Genomic DNA, 5,000 nt, shown 5'->3' with positions numbered 1-5,000 from the left:
AAACATCATGTAACAGTTTCAGTCTTTGGATACATGTAAAATGAAGACATGGTTAACATGTGACTTCTTGTTTCAGTGTCTATAACATTTGGCCCAGTAGAGGAAGCACATGGACAATCTCTTGTCTTTTCTCTCTGCCAACATCCATTTGAATAATTTCCTATTATTTGTCTCGTTCTCCTTTACAAGTCTTGCCCATTTTTGACCTTCTTTCCATTTGTACAGAAGGACAGTAAGCAGAAGACCAAACATCATTGAGGGAATATTTTACTGGACGGGGTTGTGTGATGCTACATGCCATGTGTGGTTCCATGGTGTAATGGTTAGCACTCTGGACTTTGAATCCAGTGATCCGAGTTCAAATCTTGGTGGAACCTAATCTTTATTTATATGTTCTAACCACACTTGTTCTCCAGCCTACTTTCCACAGCACAAAGAGGGAATCACAAAATGTCAGTTCTTACCTGTTGGCATGCTGTTAAAAAAACAAATATTCCCCATTTGCTGTTTTCTTTCTTGCTCACACAGGAAAATTCTATTCTAACCCTGTGTAATATCATTCATGGCATACTATTAAACATCTTGAACTTTCCAAAACCATCCCTTCTGCATCTCAAGGAGGAAGTGACCAAGAACAGTTTCTGTTCTTATGACCAAGAACAGTTTCTGTTCTTATGATTTGTTCTCATCGCTGTTGGCACACTATAAAACATATTAAACATTATGTTAAGTCGGTCATCTGATGGCCACAGCTTGGTTCCATGGTGTAATGGTTAGCACTCTGGACTCTGAATCCAGCGATCCGGGTTCAAATCTCGGTGGGACCTCATCTTTAGCGTTAACTCGCTTGCACGTTACCTTCTTTCAAAAACCACAAGAGTCGAATGACCAAGGAAAGCTTCTTCTTACCCTGTGTAATATCACGCATGGCATTCTATTAAACCCTCTTGAACTTTCCAATGATCTTTTGTGAGTGTGTTGCTCAGATCGTATTATAAACCATGAAACATCATGTAACAGTTTCAGTCTTTGGATACATGTAAAATGAAGACATGGTTAACATGTGACTTCTTGTTTCAGTGTCTATAACATTTGGCCCAGTAGAGGAAGCACATGGACAATCTCTTGTCTTTTCTCTCTGCCAACATCCATTTGAATAATTTCCTATTATTTGTCTCGTTCTCCTTCACAAGTCTTGCCCATTTTTGACCTTCTTTCCATTTGTACAGAAGCACAGTAAGCAGAAGACCAAACATCATTGAGGGAATATTTTACTGGACGGCGTTGTGTGATGCTACATGCCATGTGTGGTTCCATGGTGTAATGGTTAGCACTCTGGACTTTGAATCCAGTGATCCGAGTTCAAATCTCGGTGGAACCTAATCTTTATTTATATGTTCTAACCACACTTGTTCTCCAGCCTACTTTCCACAGCACAAAGAGGGAATCACAAAATGTCAGTTCTTACCTGTTGGCATGCTGTTAAAAAAACAAATATTCCCCATTTGCTGTTTTCTTTCTTGCTCACACAGGAAAATTCTATTCTAACCCTGTGTAATATCATTCATGGCATACTATTAAACATCTTGAACTTTCCAAAACCATCCCTTCTGCATCTCAAGGAGGAAGTGACCAAGAACAGTTTCTGTTCTTATGATTTGTTCTCATCGCTGTTGGCACACTATAAAACATATTAAACATTATGTTAAGTCGGTCATCGGATTGCCACAGCTTGGTTCCATGGTGTAATGGTTAGCACTCTGGACTCTGAATCCAGCGATCTGAGTTCAAATCTCGGTGGGACCTCATCTTTAGCGTTAACTCGCTTGCACGTTACCTTCCTTCAAAAACCACAAGAGTCGAATGACCAAGGAAAGCTTCTTCTTACCCTGTGTAATATCACGCATGGCATTCTATTAAACCCTCTTGAACTTTCCAATGATCTTTTGTGAGTGTGTTGCTCAGATCGTATTATAAACCATGAAACATCATGTAACAGTTTCAGTCTTTGGATACATGTAAAATGAAGACATGGTTAACATGTGACTTCTTGTTTCAGTGTCTATAACATTTGGCCCAGTAGAGGAAGCACATGGACAATCTCTTGTCTTTTCTCTCTGCCAACATCCATTTGAATAATTTCCTATTATTTGTCTCGTTCTCCTTTACAAGTCTTGCCCATTTTTGACCTTCTTTCCATTTGTACAGAAGGACAGTAAGCAGAAGACCAAACATCATTGAGGGAATATTTTACTGGACGGGGTTGTGTGATGCTACATGCCATGTGTGGTTCCATGGTGTAATGGTTAGCACTCTGGACTTTGAATCCAGTGATCCGAGTTCAAATCTCGGTGGAACCTAATCTTTATTTATATGTTCTAACCACACTTGTTCTCCAGCCTACTTTCCACAGCACAAAGAGGGAATCACAAAATGTCAGTTCTTACCTGTTGGCATGCTGTTAAAAAAACAAATATTCCCCATTTGCTGTTTTCTTTCTTGCTCACACAGGAAAATTCTATTCTAACCCTGTGTAATATCATTCATGGCATACTATTAAACATCTTGAACTTTCCAAAACCATCCCTTCTGCATCTCAAGGAGGAAGTGACCAAGAACAGTTTCTGTTCTTATGATTTGTTCTCATCGCTGTTGGCACACTATAAAACATATTAAACATTATGTTAAGTCGGTCATCTGATTGCCACAGCTTGGTTCCATGGTGTAATGGTTAGCACTCTGGACTCTGAATCCAGCGATCCGAGTTCAAATCTCGGTGGGACCTCATCTTTAGCGTTAACTCGCTTGCACGTTACCTTCCTTCAAAAACCACAAGAGTCGAATGACCAAGGAAAGCTTCTTCTTACCCTGTGTAATATCACGCATGGCATTCTATTAAACCCTCTTGAACTTTCCAATGATCTTTTGTGAGTGTGTTGCTCAGATCGTATTATAAACCATGAAACATCATGTAACAGTTTCAGTCTTTGGATACATGTAAAATGAAGACATGGTTAACATGTGACTTCTTGTTTCAGTGTCTATAACATTTGGCCCAGTAGAGGAAGCACATGGACAATCTCTTGTCTTTTCTCTCTGCCAACATCCATTTGAATAATTTCCTATTATTTGTCTCGTTCTCCTTTACAAGTCTTGCCCATTTTTGACCTTCTTTCCATTTGTACAGAAGGACAGTAAGCAGAAGACCAAACATCATTGAGGGAATATTTTACTGGATGGGGTTGTGTGATGCTACATGCCATGTGTGGTTCCATGGTGTAATGGTTAGCACTCTGGACTTTGAATCCAGTGATCCGAGTTCAAATCTCGGTGGAACCTAATCTTTATTTATATGTTCTAACCACACTTGTTCTCCAGCCTACTTTCCACAGCACAAAGAGGGAATCACAAAATGTCAGTTCTTACCTGTTGGCATGCTGTTAAAAAAACAAATATTCCCCATTTGCTGTTTTCTTTCTTGCTCACACAGGAAAATTCTATTCTAACCCTGTGTAATATCATTCATGGCATACTATTAAACATCTTGAACTTTCCAAAACCATCCCTTCTGCATCTCAAGGAGGAAGTGACCAAGAACAGTTTCTGTTCTTATGATTTGTTCTCATCGCTGTTGGCACACTATAAAACATATTAAACATTATGTTAAGTCGGTCATCGGACTGCCACAGCTTGGCTCCATGGTGTAATGGTTAGCACTCTGGACTCTGAATCCAGCGATCCGAGTTCAAATCTCGGTGGGACCTCATCTTTAGCGTTAACTCGCTTGCACGTTACCTTCTTTCAAAAACCACAAGAGTCGAATGACCAAGGAAAGCTTCTTCTTACCCTGTGTAATATCACGCATGGCATTCTATTAAACCCTCTTGAACTTTCCAATGATCTTTTGTGAGTGTGTTGCTCAGATCGTATTATAAACCATGAAACATCATGTAACAGTTTCAGTCTTTGGATACATGTAAAATGAAGACATGGTTAACATGTGACTTCTTGTTTCAGTGTCTATAACATTTGGCCCAGTAGAGGAAGCACATGGACAATCTCTTGTCTTTTCTCTCTGCCAACATCCATTTGAATAATTTCCTATTATTTGTCTCGTTCTCCTTTACAAGTCTTGCCCATTTTTGACCTTCTTTCCATTTGTACAGAAGGACAGTAAGCAGAAGACCAAACATCATTGAGGAAATATTTTACTGGACGGGGTTGTGTGATGCTACACGCCATGTGTGGTTCCATGGTGTAATGGTTAGCACTCTGGACTTTGAATCCAGTGATCCGAGTTCAAATCTCGGTGGAACCTAATCTTTATTTATATGTTCTAACCACACTTGTTCTCCAGCCTACTTTCCACAGCACAAAGAGGGAATCACAAAATGTCAGTTCTTACCTGTTGGCATGCTGTTAAAAAAACAAATATTCCCCATTTGCTGTTTTCTTTCTTGCTCACACAGGAAAATTCTATTCTAACCCTGTGTAATATCATTCATGGCATACTATTAAACATCTTGAACTTTCCAAAACCATCCCTTCTGCATCTCAAGGAGGAAGTGACCAAGAACAGTTTCTGTTCTTATGATTTGTTACCTTCCTTCAAAAACCACAAGAGTCGAATGACCAAGGAAAGCTTCTTCTTACCCTGTGTAATATCACGCATGGCATTCTATTAAACCCTCTTGAACTTTCCAATGATCTTTTGTGAGTGTGTTGCTCAGATCGTATTATAAACCATGAAACATCATGTAACAGTTTCAGTCTTTGGATACATGTAAAATGAAGACATGGTTAACATGTGACTTCTTGTTTCAGTGTCTATAACATTTGGCCCAGTAGAGGAAGCACATGGACAATCTCTTGTCTTTTCTCTCTGCCAACATCCATTTGAATAATTTCCTATTATTTGTCTCGTTCTCCTTTACAACCTAATCTTTATTTATATGTTCTAACCATATGTTCTCCAGCCTACTTTCCACAGCACAAAGAGG

At 39.3% G+C, this 5,000-nt stretch overlaps 9 non-coding genes across 9 annotated transcripts; all 9 read left to right on the top strand.

The window, feature by feature from the left end:
• The first annotated feature begins 305 nt into the window (after positions 1 to 305).
• On the top strand, positions 306 to 377 carry TRNAQ-UUG (transfer RNA glutamine (anticodon UUG)). Its single transcript has one exon. It is a non-coding gene; the product is annotated as a tRNA-Gln (tRNA).
• Positions 378 to 755: 378 nt separating this feature from the next.
• On the top strand, positions 756 to 827 carry TRNAQ-CUG (transfer RNA glutamine (anticodon CUG)). The gene has a single exon. It is a non-coding gene; the product is annotated as a tRNA-Gln (tRNA).
• Positions 828 to 1,309: 482 nt separating this feature from the next.
• Positions 1,310 to 1,381, top strand: TRNAQ-UUG (transfer RNA glutamine (anticodon UUG)). Its single transcript has one exon. It is a non-coding gene; the product is annotated as a tRNA-Gln (tRNA).
• Positions 1,382 to 1,734: 353 nt separating this feature from the next.
• Positions 1,735 to 1,806, top strand: TRNAQ-CUG (transfer RNA glutamine (anticodon CUG)). The gene has a single exon. It is a non-coding gene; the product is annotated as a tRNA-Gln (tRNA).
• A 482-nt stretch (positions 1,807 to 2,288) lies between these two features.
• TRNAQ-UUG (transfer RNA glutamine (anticodon UUG)) lies at positions 2,289 to 2,360 on the top strand. Its single transcript has one exon. It is a non-coding gene; the product is annotated as a tRNA-Gln (tRNA).
• Positions 2,361 to 2,713: 353 nt separating this feature from the next.
• TRNAQ-CUG (transfer RNA glutamine (anticodon CUG)) lies at positions 2,714 to 2,785 on the top strand. Its single transcript has one exon. It is a non-coding gene; the product is annotated as a tRNA-Gln (tRNA).
• A 482-nt stretch (positions 2,786 to 3,267) lies between these two features.
• On the top strand, positions 3,268 to 3,339 carry TRNAQ-UUG (transfer RNA glutamine (anticodon UUG)). Its single transcript has one exon. It is a non-coding gene; the product is annotated as a tRNA-Gln (tRNA).
• A 353-nt stretch (positions 3,340 to 3,692) lies between these two features.
• Positions 3,693 to 3,764, top strand: TRNAQ-CUG (transfer RNA glutamine (anticodon CUG)). The gene has a single exon. It is a non-coding gene; the product is annotated as a tRNA-Gln (tRNA).
• A 482-nt stretch (positions 3,765 to 4,246) lies between these two features.
• On the top strand, positions 4,247 to 4,318 carry TRNAQ-UUG (transfer RNA glutamine (anticodon UUG)). Its single transcript has one exon. It is a non-coding gene; the product is annotated as a tRNA-Gln (tRNA).
• Positions 4,319 to 5,000: the final 682 nt, after the last annotated feature.

Source organism: Spea bombifrons, chromosome 1 (assembly GCF_027358695.1).
Source record: "Spea bombifrons isolate aSpeBom1 chromosome 1, aSpeBom1.2.pri, whole genome shotgun sequence".
In the NCBI taxonomy this organism is placed as follows: Eukaryota; Metazoa; Chordata; class Amphibia; order Anura; family Pelobatidae; genus Spea; species Spea bombifrons.
The sequence above is the reverse complement of the archived record's forward strand: the minus strand, read 5'-3'. Positions and strand labels throughout refer to the sequence as shown.